The following is a 21,351-nucleotide window of genomic DNA, read 5'->3' on the forward strand; positions in this document are numbered from 1 at the left end:
ATCCACCTGCTGCCCTGTATCAATAGTCCCAAGGTTTCCTTCTCTTCCCCTCTCCTTGTGGAATTAATTAAATGAAAAGAAAGGGAAGGAAAAGGCATTCTCTGCCGGCTGCTGTGAGGTGCTTTTCTCTTTTCAGCACTGAAAAGGCTGTTTACAGGGGTGTGTTTTAAGAAATGTTTGGGAACGGTAATTAAGTGGAGAATGGGATAAACAGAAGAACAGCAGAAGTTTTACTCAAGCCATCCATTCACTAGAGCTCCTTGTTCCCCCTTGGTGAGTTACATCATCATCTCCGCTGCATTTTTCATCATTACCTAAGAAGATTAACGGCTTTTGGATGCCAGCATGATTTTAAAAGTCCGGTCTCTCCTTAGTGTGTATTCATATTGTGTAATTCCATATTAAGTTTCAGTCCAGCTTCCAGGGGAGAAGAGAGCTCTTATAGGAGTGCAAGCATGAGTGAGATTTACTGCCAGATAGCCTTGTCAGATGTGTGGCAGAACTCCTGTTGAACCTAATGGGATTTGCATACCAGCAATTGCTGAAATAATCTGGCCCCCAAAGCTGTTAAGATCATACATACTAAGCGTACATAAAATAATAAGGAATAAAGACAAATTACTGGGGCATGGGATAAAATCGCTGCCTTTGGAGGCGTGACCCTGACCGGCCGCAGCTGGGGATGTGCTCCAGCCCGCGTCCCACTGTGCTCGGTGCCGGGGACCTGCAGCCCTTCCTGGCCCGGCGCGGCCGCGGGGAGGACGGGGCTGCAGCCGGGATAGCACCCACCGGAGCAGGCGCTGCTCCGGCTCGTCTCCGGCAAGCGCCGGGAAGGTTATCGGCAGCAGGCGACTTTGTGGATGTCTTAACAAATTAATGTGGAAGTGTTGTTCCAAAAGATACTTTGAGTGTGAACGAGACTTAATTTTTCCTGTGTAGGAGAGAAGCGCGGTGGTCCTCGATGATTTGTGCAGCAGCTCTGCATGCGTTCCAGGGCAGCTCCCGTCACTGCATCGGTGCCTCTGGGATCGCTGGCATCCAGGAGACCTTCCAGTGTGTTTCCTGGAACGCACCCTGATATTACTAAAAAACCCCTTTTGTTTTGAGAAATTTTATATTACCATGGCACGACATTTCTGTAAATCCACATAAGATTGGCATCTAATTGTCCTTAAGGCCGGTGCCCCAGCAGGCTGCGCACCACTGCGTGCATCAGCCCTGTGCCGCTGGCCGGACACGGACACGAGGCCCTGGGGAGCCAAGGAGGGGGCAAACCCCTCCAGCCGTCGGACAATTGCTATTCTTAGCACGCGTATTCGTGCCCTCGAGGGTTAGAGCTCAGTTCCCTACTGCTGCAGAGGAAGCCCTGCCTGCAAGTCTATTCCCTAATCCCTTAAACTCTGGCTAAGAAAGATTGTCCCAGTATTGCATATTCCCAAGACAAAAAATTGTACAGAACATGGTTTTGAAAACTCCGAGAGCACCCAAGAGAAATAAAGAGACCCACAGAACGTTTTTACAGAGTCATTGCGTACTTTCAACTCATACCCAGGCAATAAAACATAAACTAAACCTATTGTGTCGATGCATTTGAGTCTTGCAGAGATAAAGACCAAATCCTGGGATATAAAAGGGCAGAGAGCCTTCAGAGTACAGTGCTGTTTCAAAGCAACTCAGCAAAGAGACTGAATCTTAACCTGCTAGCTTTGTTATTCCTGATTTCTAACTAACCCCTATATGTGTGTTATGGATATGACACACGTATTATATACAGACATGTATATTATGTAGTCGTGTGTGTGTATACGCAGAGGGAGAGGATCTGCTATGGTTAAGGTGATTATTTTAGCATTGTCACCCTGCACGCCTAGCTGATATGTGTATTTTGAGATGAATGTTGATATTATCGGTTTCCTCTTGTGATCTTTGAGCCTTTTCCTTTTGATAACAACATGTAGACCAATCCGCAAGGAATTATTTGAGTGATTTTCCTAAGACCATCCTGTTCTTTCTGTGGTAAGATATAAATGAGGATTTATATATACCGTCAGCAATGTATAATCCGCCTTCTCTAACCTGTCTGGCAACTTCTATCAGAGCGTGCTGCGAAAAGGGAGAAGTGTGTGGAGTCAGCAGTAACTGTGAATGTGCGTGTAAAAATAAATCAATAAAAAGGAAAGGAAAGAGGTTTAAAACTTGATGATGTGGCTCCAGGAGAATAGTCCTCAACTAGGGGAACCCCCCCCGTCTTTCCCATGCACGGTGAGGATGGAGGAAAGCGCTGTGCAGTCCGAGGGCCATAGCAGCCCTGTGCCCAGGCCGCTTTGCTGGTGGGGGGGCCAGGTGCTGCGGGAGGACCCGCTGTCGTGCCGGTGTGCTCCCGAAGCCTCCGAAGCCGGCTGCGGGCCGTCGGCCGTGGTCTCTGGCCAGAGCTGAGCCCTGCACTCGCGCGGGGGCTGCTGGGGGGAGCCCTCGGTGCCCTGCCCCGGGGATCGGAGCAGAGCCCGGCTCCGCTGTGCTCTGCATGCGGCACCGTCCCTCGCCCCGGCGCGCAGCCCGGTGGGCAGCGGCCCCCGGCATCGACCCACTGCGCCGATGCGGCCTTCGCCCTTCGCCCAGCCGCGGGAGCAGCCCTGGGCGCTGCGGGGCCCGCGCGGCTGCTGATGGGTGCTGCGGGCCCGTCGGCGCTGCGCTAGGTACATTGCTGTTGCACACACAGGCAGATTGTCCACCAGATGGTACAGCCTACTCTTTGAGAAATATTTGAAAGGGCAACAAAATACAGCAGAAGCCATTTGACAGTCCACATGGTTAGTGCAAAATTAGCCAAAATGACTCCACTGGAAGCACAGCCAGTGCCGAGCAAAGCTGGAGATGCAGCGGAGGGAAGGCACCCAAACCCTCAGAGATTCGGCACGAGCGCTGTGCTCTTCTCTCATCCGTGGTCCTCTTTCCTACCTAGCATTGCTCTTCTGCAGTGCCTCGGGCCTTTGGGGCGCCTTTAACTCAAAGCACTGGTGAGACTCGTTCCCGAGCTGCACGGATCACATCTGGACCACGCAGACCTACTGGGTACCGAAAAAACCCCAGACTTTTGCTCCAGTCTTACCAAGGTCGGCGGAGCTGGAAGAGGGGAAGGAAACTGCAGCCGCAAAGGGATTCCTCCCCCGGGCTCTGCTCCCTCCCGTCCTCCAAAAGCAACTTACTCATCACGCGATTTATGTCAGAGGAGCCCTTTCATTTCTCAACCCGCCTGCGTTTCTTCACCCTCCCCGGCCCCCCATGCTGAGCCTGGAGCTCTCTAACCCAGTGCTCGGCATATGGCACAACCCTGGGAAATTTGCTGGGGTGGGAGACTGGGATTTCTGTGAGCGGAAAGCTGGCAGTCCTTGCTGGGACCTGAATAGCTGATGTTTCAAATACTGCCTGTTCCCACGTTTGCCCGCCGAGCTGCAGCAAAATGGGGTGCACGGGGCTGAGCAGGGGCTGGTCTGGGGGGCGTGGGGCTGTGGGGCCACCCTGGCCCGGGGAGGAGGGGGAGCCCAGGGCAGGGCAGGAGCCCTCAGAGACCCCGAGCGAAGGGCTGAGCCCGGGGCAGGGGATGCGGGGAGCAGGGGGATGCTGGAAACCGGTGGGAAACACAGGGGTACCGGCCATCCCAAGCTCTGCTAAGTATGCCCCACACACTAGAAGAGGTTTTATTGCGGACAACATATGACAGTAACAAAATATTAAATTTTCCAGCTTTGCCTGAAATTCTTAATTTTTTAGTTCCCGGTAGGATTTTGTTCCGGAGTGGGGAGAGATGGGGAAAGAGCCGGGGGTTGGAATTGCACATCTCACCCCAAAGAAACATGCCCCCAACACAGTGGTTTTCACCAAGGAAACCCGGGGCGTAACACAAAGCATCCCAAGCGGTTTCCCTTCCGGCTTTACGAGCACGTGCAACGGAAACGGAGAGAACAACCCGTGCCGTGGCGGGCGAAGAGGAGCTCGCCGCTCGGACAAAGCCCCCCCAGCCTCCCGCGGCTCCTCCGGACCACGGAGGAGCAAACGGGGCCGTGGCCCGTCCCGGCAGTGGCACCGCTGTCCCTCCTCACGGTGGCAGCGCCCGGGGCCAGCGGGGCCAGGGGCAAATCCCACGCCGTAGGAGCGAGGAGACGGCGGGGAGGACGCGTGCCCACCTCCCCGGCGTGGACACGGCGGTGCAGGGCAGTGTGGGTGCAGAGGTGTCCTCGTACAAAACAGAGAGCCAAGAACGGAGCTGCTGAGTGTCCTAATTGGGTCCCAGCAAGAGTTACTGCATTGCCACGGATTTAGGCAATTAAAGGCACAGTCTCTGCTGCTCAAAAGCTGACATCTTCAGGTGGCTCATAACAAAAATTAATACCGCTGCTAACTGTGCCACCTAGTCATGCTGTAAAGTAAATTAATTACTGCAACAGAACTAATAATAACGGTTCGGGCAGAGTAGGAGCAGTATTATGGTTTACCATCAGAGACTGTGCTGAGACTTTTGCCTCTCTGCTGCCCATGAGTGCAACCCGGCAATTGCTGACTGTAACATTTCTATTGTATAGTTTATGCTAAATATGCATATCTTAATTGCATTAGTCAAAATAATTAGCTAATATATTTTTGCATAATGACGAGGTAAGCAAATATCACCATAGCTCAGTGCTTCTTGCATGAGTAAATTTGGAAAATTAATAGACTCCCAATTTCCTAATTATCTGTCTTTTATTCCAAACTCAAACAATGAAATGCTATTGCACACTCCTGGGCATCTTGTAATTTAGTTTGCACCTTGAAAATCTTAAAGCACCTGTTTTTCTTTTTCCTTTTTTCCCCCCCTTTGAAAAGGAAATGTGAGCAATCCTTCCTCCCCTTCACTGTCTTAGGGAATGCGGCTGCTGCACAAAGTGGAGGGCCACGAAGTTTGTGAGCTTCCTAATTTCCAGACAGAGCTGGGGGTAGGAATTAGAATAAAAGCATCTGCGACTTAAAAATATATATTGAATTGGAAAAGTGTTAAAAGTTAATTCTTTAGATGGGGAAAATGGGCAGTAGTAGCTGTTAGGCATTTAATACCTCTGGAGGTGGATTGTTTCTGTATGTGTGATTTCAGAAGTGCTAGTCTGGAGTGTTCCTAAATCGCTAAAACCCCCACCAAACCCTGACGCTGTGCTCAAAAAAGGGCCTTTTGTAAATAGGCATTTTTGTGCATCTCTAATTTGCTAATCTCATCTTCGGACGATGCAGGATTCAGCTGTTCTTCCTCCCCTGGGTAAGACGGAAGCGGACGAGACGACGGCTGCGCAGCCGCAGCACCCCGGGAGCGGGGCCGCACCGCGCCCCAGGAGCCCTCCCCGGGCTGCGGGGTGTGGGATGCGGCTGCCCCGGGTCCGGCACCCACCACCCGCCTGCAGCCCATGGCGAGACCCCGTTGCCGCCAGCGGCAGCCGAAATGAGCCGGTGCCCTGGCCGCCGGCGTGCCGGCGAGTGCTCCCGGCTCCCAGCCCGAGCGTCAGCGCTTGGGAGACAGCCCCGGGCTCGCTGCCGTCGTGCGGGAAGGTGCCCGGGCACCGCGTCCGGCAAAGGCGGATGGGTGGAAGGTCCTGTCCCGGCACTGACAGGCCTTTGCACAAAGGCACGTAGCACACAGCACCCACCAGCTGCGTTTCCGAGGGGCAGCCAGCCTTGCTGGGGCTTACGGGAAAGCAATTTGAAACGTGATGAAGAGAGCTCTCTGCCGATGACGCTTGTCTTCACCAGGCCCTCCCCAGCCGGCCCCTGTGCCGGTGTAACCGTGCTCTGCTTTCCAGCGCCGACAAAAGCCGGAGCTGCTCTTTCACAGACCCTGCAGAGCTGCAAGTGCCATTTCGGTGCTCAGACCCACCGCTCCAGCTGCAGCGGCTCACAAACTATACCAACTTCTGTATTAACATGCAAATTGCAGCATTATGGAATGGGTCTGTATGTAAAGCTTGTAAATTAATAAACACGGGTCGTTAAAAGAAAAAGCCTGCTGGAACGGCTAAGCATTCCCTCTCTTTAACCTGTAGACGGCATGTAAGTGGAGAACTGGGAGCATCTCCGAGTACAAATGAAGAGCACACATCTGCAAACCTGATTTTCCTGGAACTTTTTCATCACTTGGTCTGGAAGCCGCGGGCTGCAGACACAAAGAAGGCATGCTCCGCTCTCAGCAGGGCCTCCTCCGCAGCCACGAGAGCTGCACAGGCTCAAAAGGCAGGTTATTCCTTCCCTCCCCAGAAAGGAAGGGAATTTTTTTTCCACGTTTTTTTAGCAACGGACTTTTTTTCCACCAAACCGTTCAAGCTTTGCCAAGATCCCTTGCGTGGGTTTGTGCACCTTGCCACCCTGCCTCTGCAGCTCTGCCACCGAGCTCGGGGCTGCACCGTGCCCGGCGTTCCATTAGTTATCAAATACAAGGGTGCGTTTGCCTTAAACTGCCCGTTTGTGGTCACCTATGGGTTGCGTTTGTCTGGATGTTAGAGGCTGGAAATCCCGGTGGGAATGGAAATGGCAAAGGAAGGACAGCGGGGCCGAGAGCCCCGTCGTGCCGTCAAGGTGCCACCCACGCTGCTCGCAGGCGGCTGCAGGTCCCGGCCAGGCTCATGAGATGGCAAAGACGGCGGCAGACATAATTGCTGTGGAGCGACAGTTCTGGGATAAGGTGCCAAAATGCCTGCCACAGAATTGGGCGCATCTGGCTCAGCTTGGTACAACGGGCATCCAGTTAAGGCTTTGAGGGCAGAAGAGCCCTTTTTGGGGTCCCGCGGTCAGTGCTGGGCACGCTGGGTGCCAGGAATTACCGCCCACGCACCACGTTTGGCTTCTGGTGTCTGTTACCATCGCTGCTCGTCCCGGGAGTCTGTGAGCGCTTGTTTCTGTTTATAGGCACCCACCGGCACTTGCCATCCTGAGTCTTTGTCACTGGAGAAAGGTTTTATTATAAAATATCAGCTCCGGGAAGTTTGCAAGGAGTCACAGCCACCCATAGCGGGATTACACTTGTGCGCTGTTAGTGTTGCATGCCGCATTATTACAGCCTGCCTTAATCAAATCATTACGGGCCTTGTTGCCCACCTCTTCCTACACCATGGTATTTAGAACACTCTGAGAAGAAGAGGAATATTGTGAAACATCCTTTAAACATGAAAAAATGTTCGTGTAAGGGAAGGAGGTTGTTGAGCCATTTTTATTTGTCTTCATGCTCAAAAGAATCCATGGCCTTTTCCAAAAAAGCTGAATCAAAGCTGAGAGGCAGAACAGTGACTCTGGTAGGTCGACCTCCTCCCCATCGTGTCCTTCCCTGCAGCGCTCTGCAATGGCGTGGTTTGGAAAGTAAAGTCCGGGGAAACTGTGCAAGCAGCACAACTTGTGCAGAGAGAAAAAACATTCCCCTATTTACAATCCCCAGGGCCGAAGGAGATGCGGCCGAGACGGTGGCACCGGCACTGCAAGGGGATGCTTGCAGGACGGGTCCCATGGGGTGAGCTGGCACCCGGGGGTCCGGGTTGTCACGTACAGAGCCCGGGGGCTGCTCCGTGCGTCTGGAAACGCGCCTACGTTTTCAGAGGCGCAGTCGCATCCGGGCAATGGGAGCAAAACTGCTGGAAAGGTGCGGCTCGGCCCCGGAGCAGGGATCCCGTACGCTTCCGCGGGGGGGTTGGTGGCCCCTGGCCGGGCGCCCCGCAAATGTGTTTTCCACGGTCGCATTGGGAAGCCGGTGCCATTCTTATCCTTTTATGCAAATGTTATAATTTCCTAGCTGCACACACAGAGGCAGCGATCATGGTGGGTTTAACCTGTGTTTAGTATATCACTGTCAGTAACTGTCTCGTGAAACTTCTGCAATATAAATGAACCAGCTGGTATTAGAAAAAGTGTGAAGATCTTTTTTTTTCTCCTTCGGGTGGGGGAAGGGAAGGGGAGTGGGTGTGTTGCAAGGTTTGTCGCATAAAGCTGAGAGATTTGGTGGTTGTGAATATGGTTTTAGTGGAGTTCAGGCTATTTTTTTTTTTTTTTTGCTCCACCATGTTTCAGGAAATCTGCCGGTCTTGTCGCACCTATTCGGTCGGCAGCTGTTATTAAGCCTTGTGGCACATTTGCATTTCGTAAGCCCTCGCTGCTGGGAATCCCAGTGGGGAGTGGGAGCCGCACCACCGAGCCGGGCCCCTTCTCCCCCTCCCCGGGCACCAGAGCCCCTCGGCGTGCTCAGGGTGCGCGGCTGGGGAGCAGCGGCTCGGCAGAGGCTGGGGAAAGCAGCGAAGGCTTTTGGGGCAGCACAGACCCAGGCGGGAGAGCCTCCACCTCCCCCTTTCCGTCATACACGTCCAGCGGGAAGGACAACCCTCCGCAGCGGCTGCCTTTGCCGGCGGAGCGGCTGCCCAGAGGCGCCCCAGCAGCAGACCGGAGCTCTGCGCCCGGGCCCCCAGCACATCCGTGCGAGGAGACGCAGGGCAGAGGAAACAAGTTCAGAGACCCCCGGTATAAACTCGCCCGCCCGTCTTTGTAATGTCACTCTCGGTTCATTTCCTAATCTGGGAAAGTGGCAAATATCCACACGGATTTGCTTATGGGATCCAAACGATTTGAAGGGAATTTTTCTAATGTTCATGTGGCTCTCGCCTCCCGTGGTGGATGGGACCCCCACGCTGCTCTGGCTGCCTCGTCCCAAGTAGCCGGGAAGATGCAGAGCAGTGGAGAGAGCCGGGGCGGCGGGAGCCCGTGGGAGCCTGGAGCCCGCCCCGCGGGGACGCGCAGGCGGCCAGCTCTGTTCGCTGCCTCCGACGTTCATCCCCAGGTCGTGTTTGCAGCTAAGCCGAGGTGTGCCTCTTGCTTTGAAACTGCTGATTATAAAAGGAACGTCTCCGTGGTTCGGATTTACTCTTCCTTCTCGGTAAGATGGAGGTGTGTTGAATCCCCTTAAAAACATCAGTCATTCACTTATTTTTCAGTTGACATGATCAGCAGAAAAATTAAAAGCGTGAGGAACAGCTCTGCAACTGCAATGGTGCATTTAGTGCGGCTGACTACAGCAGGTCATCGCCACCCCTGGATGTTAGGCGGCTCCTTTGAGACACGCCTGCCATCTTCTCCTTCCCTCGCTTGGACTTCTCGGAAGTTTTTCCGGGGGGAGCGTCTGCTGGGGGAGATTGGATGTGACATTTGCAGCCTTTTGTTTGCAATCTCAGCCAGATTGGAAGCAATCACAAGTCATTTCCATCTGACGCTCGTCCTCCAGCCTGCTGGGAGCACGCGGGGGTCGCGCAGGAGCTCCTGCTGCAAATGGGTCGAGCGGCGCGCTCTGCCCGCCGGTCCAGGAGGGCAGAGGAGAAGAAGCGAATGCCCTCTCACATCTCGACGTGGTCCTTCGGAGGGCAGGGATGACTTAGGGCATCCCCTGGCAGTGGGGATGGAGGGGTTAGAGCCGGCCCCGCTTCGTCCTGGAAGCAGTGCTGTAATCTAGGTTGCAAGGGACAGACGGAGGTCCCCTGGCTCAGCTCCTGCTCCAACATCGACACCAGGGCAGGGCGCTCAGGTTGGACGGGGTGGCTGTGCCGGGTGCTCGGCGGGACACGGCCACGCAGAGCTCCCGGGGTCCCACCGGCCCTTGGCGCGAGGTTGCGGCAGCGCAGGGTGCTGAGCATCGTCTCCAGACTCTACCCGCAAGCCGCGGGACCCGATGGGCTTGGGTGCAACCGCATTCGCCAGGACGGTGCCGGGGACACCGGCTCGTGCCGTTGTACTGTGGCCCCGGCACTCAGCCGCCCCCTCGGCTCTGCCGAGAGGAGCACATCTCCCCAGCCGCCTCAGCGAGTCCCAGCAGCGCTGTCCCTGATTTAGAGACAGCTGCTATGTTTTCTCAGAGTTGAAAATTGTACTGTCAGCAATATCACAAAAATGACTTCTTTATCAAAGGTCATTACCAATTATTTTGTAAAGAACTGACGCTTCAGTAATTACCTGATTTTATCTTTTTTTTATGTAGGTCATTTATATTTCATTATTGTCATGTTATGGCCTATCTGCTTGCGAAGAGGCATATATTAAAACCAGCAACTTCGCCTTAGTGTCAGAATTATTGCCCTATATTTCATTTGCCATTTTATCTACTGTTCTGGAGAAGATCATAGCTTGTTAGTTAAAGTGTTATATAAACTAACACACAGACACACACATATGCATGCTCCTCTCCCGACAGTTTCACTGTATTTCCACCCTCTTCCCTACAGAGAGAGCAGTAAAGAATTTCCTGCCTATTTATTTTTAAATGCAGAGGACGCTCCGGTACCTGGCTGTTCCTGCATCACATCCCCATGAGAGGAACCCCACTCCCGCCTGCGAGGGCAGGCTGGACCGGGCAGTTTCGTCTTTCCCTATGGGACGGGGACCCCAGAGGGTCGCTGAGGCGGGGGGACACGCAGGGGCCGGAGGAGCCAGACCCCGGGCAGGAGCCAGTGCCGTCCCCGGCTGCCCAGCCTGCCGGGCGGCTGCTGCTCGGCGCAAACCTCCTGGGCTTCGCTTTGCTGCCCAGGGAGCAGGCGAGCACCCGTGGGGACACACGGCTGCCCGGAGGGGTGAGCACGCTGCATGGCAAATGGAAAGCGGTGCAGGTGTTAACGGCCCCCCCAGCCTTCCTCCCTCACAATAAAAATGGCCTGGCAAAATGTTGCCCATGATGATAGTATTTTAATAAATGTTTCGGGCTGAGGCTGGGTAGGGAGCGTGCGGGAAGGGAAAGGAGAGGAGATAGGTGGCTGCTGCCCGGCAGCTCCGGCGCAGGGTGCCGGCGCATTGTCACCAGGCTTTGGTGGCACGTCCCCACGCTCCCCGCCGGCTGCAGCGGGGCAGTCCCGGAGACCCTGCCTGCACGGCCCCGGTGGAAGCGATTCAAGCCGATGGGCTATTTATTACCAGTGCTGAGTGAATAATTCGGAGCAAATAATTGATACGATGGATTAAGTCTTATTTGACGCGCAGGATGACCACAGGTAGATCCTGGCTCCCCTGAATTTGCATTCGTTATTTTTGGGGTCGCTCAAATGCGTGTCTCCAGTCCCATACAAGGAGTGCCGGGAGCTCTGCAGGAGCCCCGTCATCCACGCTGCCGTTGGAATTAGGGAGTTTTTGTTGGTGAAATACATCGCAAGCTGTTACCTCCATGCCCGTTGGATGGGAGGCATCCGTGGACATCCCTGGGAAAGGACCCACCTCAGACACACGGAAGAGCGTCCCTCAGAGATACCAGTCCTCTCCCAGCGTCTGCACGGGGAGCCTCCAGCAGCAGCTAAGATGACCCAGCCGTTAACTGTGGGATAACTAGCGCCCATTCATGTGCAGAAGCGGATCTGCTGGTAAGTGTCCTACAATTTAACAGGGAATTTCTGGGTCCTGGTGCGGCCGTGGGGTGACTGGCTGGCGTACATGCTGGTGGGAAAACACGGTGGGAAGAGAGCTGCCATGTGGTTCTCCCGTAGCTGGTTTAACCTCGTTACGAAGAAACAGCGGCTTCCAAAAAAAGCTCGTCCCAGTGTAACTTTTCTAATGGAGGAACTCTCCTAACACACATGCAGGATATCGACAAAGTTTCTTTCCAGGACTTTATCTGTGCCAGCGCATGCACTTTCCAGTGTAAGCATGACTGTTTTCTGATAAAGCATCCCGATGGGTGCACAGACAAGTAGGAAAATAGCTCCGCATACAGATGAATTTATAGTCCCAGCTGGCAAATATCAGCTAAAACCAACACTGACAAACCCCCAAAAGCCCCCACCAAACCCCCAAATCTAGGGGAAGATGGTAATATTGAGTGCAATCTGCTCTGTCCACACTGTTTGGTTTATTATTAACCACCGCTACTCTTTATTTCGTCGCATCTTGCTGATTAGCAGTTCCTTGAAGAAATTTCTGGGGTCGTAAGTTGCTTGTAAAATACGTATTTGTTAGGGGGAAAGAAAACTAGGCCAGGCCCAAGACCCGGGACCCGTGCAAGCATGGACTGAGGACATCCAAGCCCCATTCCGGAGCCTGATCTCCCCGTGCAAACCCCTCCGGCTCCGCGGGCAGCTGGTTTTGCTCGTCCGGAAGGCAGCGGTGCCCGTCTGTCGTACAGCAGGCTCCGAGCGGGCACGCGCCAGCCGCGAGGAGAAGGACCCGCCATCGGGGACGCGCTCCGCCAGAGCAGATGACGACTGGTTTGGTCGCGGGTGACGCGCGGTGCCACGGGGCTCTGCCCTCCCTCCCGTGGAAACTCAGCTGCGGTGCAGAATTGGAGTGAGAAAGGGGAGAGGGAGCAGGGACACGGGTCACGCACCCGGGGGATCGGGGCCCTGCGAGAGGCCAGGGCTGCCGTCTCTGATCCAGGCACCAGGGATGTAGTATTGCAGGGGTTCAGGAGAGTTACTGCAGAACCCTGTGAAACGTACTAAATTCTTCCTTATTTATTCCTAGGGGGCTTAGAGACTATTGTGCTGTTTATCATACGGTTTTACAGTTTATCGTGACTGTCTCCTCCACATATGTAGGAATGAATAAGAAAGGGAAAATAATTTTGCAAACTCATAGCTTATTTGGCCTGTATACATAATTTCTGTGTTTCTTTAGATAAGAACATATAACAAAATGTAGATTTTTCTCAGACTAAAAAGGAAGCAACAGAACCCCGTCCTGCCATCTTCCCTTCCTTTTGCAGCATCCTCCCGGTTAGTGACGGCAGACTGATGCGGATCAGCGGGGCTCCGGGTGGGGGTTGCTCCCCGTCACTGCACATAAGGCTCGCCACTGGGGTTCGAATGGATTTTGACGCCCAGGAGAAACGCTAAATTCCACGTTTGCTGGTGGAAGCTGCTCAGCGCTGTGATGTTCGTGGCTGCTGCGTGCCAGAGCCGAGGGCGGCGAGTGCCTGGCCGGAGCGTGGCCGGGCAGCGGTGCTCCCCGCCTGCCCGAGCGCCGACCGGGCGGAGGGAGAGGAGGCGAGCGCTGGAGAGAGGGCAGTTATTCCAGTTAATGACAAATCGAAGCAAAACCCTGCTAGTAAGCTAATTCTGTAATGGGGCTGTCTTGTGTTATCATTTATGTTCCCTCATTGCCGTAAGAGTATTTTAATAATCTACATAGCATTTAATTATAATTCAGTTACCTGACATAAGTAATTTCAGTGCCCTTTAATATAACAAATCTCTGGTGTGAAATATCTGAGTAATAAGACCTGACAGGTGGTTGTTATTATCCTGCAAACCTGACTGCCTTCAGCCGCCCCGGTGCTTGTAACGGGAGAGCCAGGGCTGCCAGCCGGGTGGGGACGGCGTCCTGCGCCAGGGTCCCCGGTGGCCCTCCGAACCACGGGCACGGCAGAGGGCAGCGGGCCGGGGGCTCGGCAGGCCCTGGCGTCGCTGGGGAGGATCGGCCCCGCGGCGGGGGGCAGAGGGCGGCCCGGGCTCCGCCACCCAGAGGTGCAGGTGCCGTGGCGCTCGCGGCATCGCCGAGCTCCGGTTGCTGTGCCCGGCTGCAGGGCGCAAGCGTAGGCTGCAGGGCAAAGATGCCAGAGAGTTAATTAGTAGCAATGATGATTTATTTTCTTAAGTATAGGAGCGCCCCGAAGAGGAGCGTGCCGGAGCCCAGCACCTCTGTGCATAGAGCCATCAAGGAGCTGTCGGAGAGCGATGTTCCTGCGTGACCTCACCCTTCCTCCGTCTGGATGCAAGGCAGGAACATTTAGGAGAGCTGGAAAATATATGTAATGGCTGTCTTTTGCCAGATGTGTGAATAAAACCAGATGTGACAGATAAGCTAGGAACAACTGCATGTCAGATCACCCAAGGGCTGGGGAAAGCAGCCTCTGTTCGGCTGCGGAGAGGAAGGGTTAGCTCCAACGTTGCTTCCTGACCTGCTTAGAAAAATAGCTGCAGAGAGGTTGCAGGGGGTTTATAAATCAGCAGTACTGATCGCAGCATGTGGGATGTTCTGTTAAAAAAATAAAATGTAGAAATAAATGGTGACCTGACATATGCCAAAAGAAGTTATGGCAGCAAGGCTGCAGATGATAGATGCTGCGAGTGTGAACAGAAGATGTGAGACACGAGACCGTCTCCGGGAAAGGTGGCAACAGCTCCGGCGTCAGATGAGACAGGGGAGAGACCCGCGGAAAGCAGGAGAAGGGAACACGTAGAAGCCACAGTTTGCCCGTCAGCGCGTGAAGCCCACGGGCGGGGAGCGGGGCCGGGAGCGGGGCCGGGAGCGCTCTGTCCCTCCGGCCCTGGGAGCAGCGCGCGGCTGCGGCGGGCTGGGGAAGGCAGGGTCTCGGGGGAGCGGCCGGGTCGCGGCGGGAGGGAGTGGACGCTGCTCCTGGGGCACTGCGGGGACGTTCATGCGACGCACAGGGGACTCTGCCAGACACGTCTCTTGCTCTACTTAGCATTTAGCCTCCCCTGCCACCCTTGCATGTGCGGTCGCAGATGTTAGCGTTCATCTTTCATTTCCTTTTGAACCGGCAGGTAAGGCTGTGTCTGACCGGGGGGTGCAGGAGACCCTCCCCACGCCCCGGCTGCGGCTGCACCCCGTGCCCATGCCCGTGCCCCTCCTTGGCCCCATGTGGGGGTCCCGAAGGCGCCCTGCCGATGGCCCGTGGGGCTTGGCTCCGGCCAGGGGGCAATGCCGCAGAGCTGCAGAGCGGGTAGTGCCGCTGCCTGCGCCATATTTTATTTTTTTCCTTTTGTTCCAAAAACCCCCCTTATTTTGGAAAAGTTCATTTAAATAAGTGTATGCTCCGCATTCTCCTATTTTGGGATACCAAACTCTCCAAAATTCTCCAAAACCGCATTCTCCTATTTTGGGACAAGAGCCTCTTACCTCCTATTTTTCAATTAATAAGTCAGTAATTCCCGTTTGTCCATTTCCTGGGTGCAGCCGCAGTTGTGGAGGGGGAGGAAGGAGGGATGTGCAGCTCACGGGTGCAAGACCACTCATCACACTGGCCAGCGAGTGAGGGACTAACAGTATTTATACTGGGGCTTTTAGACTCCCTGTCCCTCACCTGATACCATCCCTGTGTGTGACTACTGAGCCTGTCCGTCCGTAAACGAGGTTGAATATTGTAGCCCGAGTATAAAAAGCATGAGTTTGCTGTTGCACAGATAGCAAAGCTGGGGCTTACATCCCAGTCGAGAGCTTAAGTAGGACATAAGTGGTCTCGTGGAAATGTTTCTCATTCTTGGGTGCAAGAATGAATTCCAGCTCCAGTGAACAATACTCTTTTAGCTGGCTTCTAAGGCTTGCTCTTGTGCAATGCCTACCTAGTGACGACGTTTGAAAGGATAGATGGGATAGTTTATTTAAATGTATTTAATTAAATGAACTGATGACAACTAGTGTATCCATGTTTCTTACCAGTGCCTATTGTAAAAACTTCTTAGAGTACCTCTTTTTCTCATACCTTCCTGCTGTCTGATGGGAGATGCTCTTGAACTAACGTAGAGCTTCCTGTTGATCTCGCTGGAGTTTGCTCAGTTCTGCAGCGGCATTAATCACGAGAAGTCCATGATTTTTATTCTTTGCTTAAAAACACACTGCGAGAATTGTACGCAAGTGCCTAAGGCAGGGCCGCTTCCCACCAGCGAAGGTGGGGTAACAAACGGTAACGTAGGCAGGGATGGAGAGCAGGGATCCAGGGAGAGCATCCGTCCCTGGGGCAGCGTGTGGCAGAGGCACAGGGAGGAGGGTGCTGGTGCTGGGGGCAGCGCCCGGAGCCCAGCCCCTGGCTCCAGCCTGCGGCGGATGCCATCGGCGTGGATGCAGAGGCAGTGGCGGTGGTGGAGGTGGGACCGGTAGCCCAGGATAAAGCGCATTCCGCTATTTTCATTGTAAAAACCAGAACCACTACAAAAAAGCCTTCAGAAACTGCATGCAAAAATCTATGAGCAAAGAACAGTGCGCCAGCCACAAAGCCAAGCATTTCGGAGCTGGAAAATATCAGATTTAGGATTGTGCATGTAACTCCCATTCCTCCCTCTCTCATGTTTCTGCTATGACAGACTGCAGTCTCCTATTTTTGGACACAATTCAAACCGTCTTCCCTTAAAAAGGCCGTTTTATGCTGTGGATGAATGCAAAGTAGAAGACTCGCTACCCAAGGGTGGAAGGTGCGAGCGCCCGCTGTTTTCTGCATGGGCCCAGCCTCGTGTACCGCACCGGAGACGTGCACGTGGGCCAGGACCAAGGTGGAACCGAGCCCACATGTCTGACACAGCTTATGATTTATTACGTGCTCGTATATGTGTTTGTAGGTATACATGTATATATATGCACATAAATATGTATATATGGATTTAATACGTGTATATACACACAGACATATGCGTTCGATGTAATAGGATTTACATAAGACGTACATAAAATGAAAAGACACATGCAGATAACTACACACGCCCACGCCCACTTAAGTTCAAGCAGGACTGTAATTATATCATCTTGCAAAATTTTAAATAAAAAAAGAAATTTCCTTACAAATGGAACCCTTGTTAGATAACTTCATGAAGGAATGTACACAGTTTAATTAAAGAAGCAGCTCTGCCTTGTCCTCCATGTACTACGAAATAAGGCAAATAGTTTTAAAATATTACACTCAATTATACTTATAAATCTTGCACAGGTAATGAACATATTCTTTAGATTACAGAAAGAGCCGGACACTTATCTTACTCTTTAAGATAAAATACCACATCCATATAATGCATTGCTAAGCTTTCCTTTTACCATACACGTTGCCCAGAATCCCATTTTCTATTAAATAATAATCATTGTAATTAATAGACTAGTTATTTTATCTCCCTAATCTGGTTACAGTAATTTATCAAAGGTATGTAAATGCATGCAAAAAAAAAAGCAGTTCATTATTATTTTCTAAAGGGTACATGTCTCTTGCTGAAGCATGTAAAATGTAATTCTCTTGAACTTAATAAGATACTTGACTTGGTGTAATTCTCGGAAAGAAAATCCATTCAATACTTTACTTTTTAATGTCACACTCAATCTGTTTTACTTACAATTCTCTGGCAGTTAAGGCTTGCTAATGGGCTGGTTTCCACATGCACTTCTCGTGACCATCGACGACGCCACTGGTAGAGAGGCGGGATATAATTCTTCCCCTGCTTTGCGCAGCGCAGCCTCGCTGCCGCCCTGGGGCCGGCGGGGCCGGGGCGCTGGGCGATGCCCCGCGGTACCGCGGCTCCTCGCCTGCCGGCCGGTGCCAGCAGAACGCACCTCCGCCCGCTCCCGCGCGGCGCTGCCCATGGATCACGGCCGGTCCCGGGGAAGCGACGCAGCCCCGGGTTCCCCCGCCGCCCCACGGCCGGCAGCGCCGCGGCGGAGACCCCACGGGACGCAGCCGGTGGGCCAGAAGGCAGGGCAGGAGGGGCAGCTCGCGGTCTTGGTCCGCTGGGCACGAGGCCAGGGCACGGCCTCTTGCATCTCTGGGTCGCGAGTTACTCCTGCGGCGTTCCCGGTCCGATCCCGCAAGCCTTCCTCGAGAGAACGGACGTTCGGTGGGGCTTTTGCCTGAGGAAGGACCGCAGCCCTCGGTGAACGTTGAGTGCGTGCCTGATTTCCGAGCCATTAATTCAAAACCGGTTAAAGAAAGAGAAGGAAAACGTTCACAGGGTATAAGGGAGCTGCTAACAGAGGCAGCGTGGGCGCCCAGATGAAAGGGATCAGATTAATGATAGCACCTGAGATAAGTGGCACTTTAACCAACTTTAACTGTTGATGTATGATGACATAATGTCCCCTCCAATTAATGACAAGGATATAAAACACCTGTATTTAGCAGAGCAGATGTTGCTTTTATGGTTAAATGCACACAGAAATTGACTTTTAAAGGACCAACGTTAACTTCTCTGTTATTTGTTTCTCTATTTGTTGCACTGTATTATGAGCAAGAGTGAAATGTAACCCCACGTGGAGGAAGGAAGAATACGTGCTCTTCACTGGTAGTAATTTATAGGTCTTCTCAGAGAGGTTTATGGAACATAGGGTTATCTTTGCCGTTACCTATCTCCAGAGGCATCTCTCCCAAAGGATCTCAAAGCAACTTCCAAATGGAAGAAGAGGTTTTGAGATATGTACGGGAATGTACAGGGATGACGTTACCCACATCTTAACCAGAACAAAAGCGTTATGCAGCCTTTATGTCATATTTTCTTCTCATTCTTTCTCCACAAAGGGATAACCGCCTGTGAATCCAGCTAGTATCTCTACTGCAGCTCCAGTGACAGCTCTTTATGCTTTGACCCTAAGGGACCCAACTTATACTGTTAGTCATTCATATGCTCGCATCTACGTTATGCAATTCAGTTGCTGTTTTCTGAGGAAAAAACGTTTGCTAAGAAAATTCCCATTAAGGGCAAATAAGGATAAGGGACAATTTATGTCTGGGGTGATCAAAGGATCCTACCTTTCTCCTTTGGCTTTGCAAAGCATTTTGGAGTGTTTTCTTCACATTAAATACACAAAGCAGGGAGAAGGTGTTGCATTTCTCCATTGCTTTTCATCCTGGAAGATGCCACAGCTATCTGCCGTCACCCACGTCACCCCAGGCGCTGGGCGAGGAGCACCCGGGGGGAGCGGACAGGCTGGTCGGGCTGTTGGCTGCAGCGGCTCAGCGGGGAAAGAACACGGGAATTATCATTCCCCTCAGCTCCCGCGCTAATGAGCAGCTCACACTTCCCAGGACTGCCTTCTCTGTGTCTCCTGAGGTTTAAAATACAGTAGCTGCATATGGGCTCCGCGGAGGATTTATTTATAGAGCATAAGTGTTTCCAACTCTTCCAAGTTGATTGCAAGTCTTACAATATTAGGCACTGTTCTTAAAGTCCCAGCTTCTGTACTCCTGGCGTTTCATAAGAAGCTAAGATTTCAGGGGGTAAATGAGAAGTGTCTGAGCCTCATGGGAATAGAGAAATACTACAAAACATTTCCTAGAAGTAAGAAGCCTGAGAACAACCCTTCCCTCCTTCCCCTCCTCACAGACGAGAGAGAGAGAGAACGGCCGACCAACGAAGTCACCCCTGGTTTTTATGTCAGCCGTGGGTTGTGGAAGTGCTTTTAAACACCCGTAATTGGCAGTGCCAGGTCCTACATCTCCTTCAGCCATTGCCAGGGAGGACCACCGGAAACACCCGCTCGGCAAGGCTGAGACCCCAGGCACAGGCTGCTTCTCCCACTGGAAACTGCTTCTCAACGTGCCGGCTCAAGATGCTGACGTGATAGCACACACGAGAGACAGCAGCGCGTTACATGTTATGGGCTCTATCGGAGATTTTAAAAGAACATTTCTTCATCTTCTGGCTGGTTGTTTTTTAGAATCAAGCACTTAGCATTCCAAAGATTGCAATAATGACCTGTCTCTTCCAGTATGCTAATATTATGGTTTTATATACGGGGCCTTTTGCAGCTGCTAAAACCTTGTGCCTGCCTGTGTGTCAGGTGTCCTTGACACAGTAAAAAATTACCTAAGAAATATTGTCCCAAGACAGCGGAAGAGCATCCGTGCAGTTCAGCATGCATCTCATCATCAGGCCACTTCACCACTCCTTTCACTCCGCAAGGAGCTCCTCTTCCCCAGCTGTGAAATGGGACAAAAATACAGCAGAGAAGCAGGAGAAGAAGCTGAGGGAAAGCAGACCAGGGCTATATCGTACGCGTCTCACAGGAATTACATTGTGCGAGGAATCAGAGTTGAAGTCCGTGGAGTGACTTGTATTTTTCTGTTTACCATACGTATTTATTTCACATCCATCGCCCTGAACCTGCTTTGATTCTGACACCAAGTTCTTCAAATAGTATTTTCAGATGTTAAAATATGGCTCAGTAAGTCATTATAGCTCAAATATGGTGAAGGACATTTCCTCTTAGAGAAAAAAAGAAGACCTAAAGCTCGATATCCATACTGCGGTAAAACTCACTACAGCGCTTACAAGGACTGTCTTGATGCGTATCGGACTTCTGTAACTGATCTCCAGCCAACAACTGCCTTTTGGTGCCCACAGATAACCCCTCTGAGGGCAGGGGCTTTTTAGACACAGTCAGCCATGGAAGTAGGACCTTGGATTGCAAGTTTGAGAGTAGGTGCCATCTCTTCCTTCACTTTTGCGTGGCAGTGGGTATGAAGATAACGATAGTAAATTAATGCTTTGTTGGCTTGCTGCGTGTAGAAACAGCTGGCTTTATTTCATCTACAATATCAGGGTTATTTGGGATGTTTTGTTTGCATGTGATCTCTTTACTTTTGTTTGGCTCACTTTTTGTACGTCTCATGGCAGGATCTGGGGACAGAGTTGAAGTTAGAGAAGAAAAGAGGTAATGTGGCATTTCGGGGGTGACTTGCCATGCGTGAGAAACAGCCCGGGACCATGTCCAGCAACAATACAGGGAAAAGGAGTTTCTTTTTGTTCTTAAGGACATCAAGTCTGAACACAGTGCTTACACACCCAAAATATTTCTGTAAATATTTATTAGCCAAATAAAGCCTTTGGAATTGCTTGCATTTCCTTGGGGAACTCTGAGGACTTCTCCTGTGTGCCATCTTCCCCAGATTTTTCCCCATTAGTGAACAGAATCCCAGAATCACAGAATCGTATAGGTTGGAAAAGTCCTTTAAGATCATCGAGTCCAACCATAAACCTACACTACCAAGCCCACCACTACACCATCCTGGTATTATACCATCCATACATTCATACCATACCTAACCATCCTGGTACAATATCCTGGTATTACCTGGCACTGGCTTTGCCCCTTTAGCCTTGTTCTCTACCTAAAAATTAACTAGCAAAAGTAAAGTTTCTTTTCCTTCACTTCTCCCCCTTGCATGCAATAGGTCAATTGTTCATTTGGCTTTTGCCACCTCTCTGCTGTGCGAAACCACTTGCAGAGCCCGGTGCTCCTCTGCAGGAGCTGGGGGGCTGCGTTCGGCCCTTTGAGGGCAGACACCTACTGTCTGCTGTCACAAGGCATCTTGTAGAGGCTACGAGAAGGCATGACAGCAAAGAAACATTCAAGCTCACATACAAGGAACGCAAAATCATGTCCAATTATCACAGCTTTCCTAAAGATCCTAAAATATTGCTTCCCTAAGTCAGTCTGAGACAGAGAATTACATTCATTTCATCCTCCTGAGATTAGAGAAGAAGTTCAAGTTTCTGTTCTAGATAAATAAGATTTCCTTAAAGCAGTTTAACAGCTGCAACAAAAAAAAAAAAAGAAAAAGTGAAGACATCCATTTTCTGCAATCAGTCACACAGTGGCAGGTGCAAGTCAAGGGGCATG

Source organism: Ciconia boyciana, chromosome 4, assembly GCF_034638445.1.
Source record: "Ciconia boyciana chromosome 4, ASM3463844v1, whole genome shotgun sequence".
NCBI lineage: Eukaryota > Metazoa > Chordata > Aves > Ciconiiformes > Ciconiidae > Ciconia > Ciconia boyciana.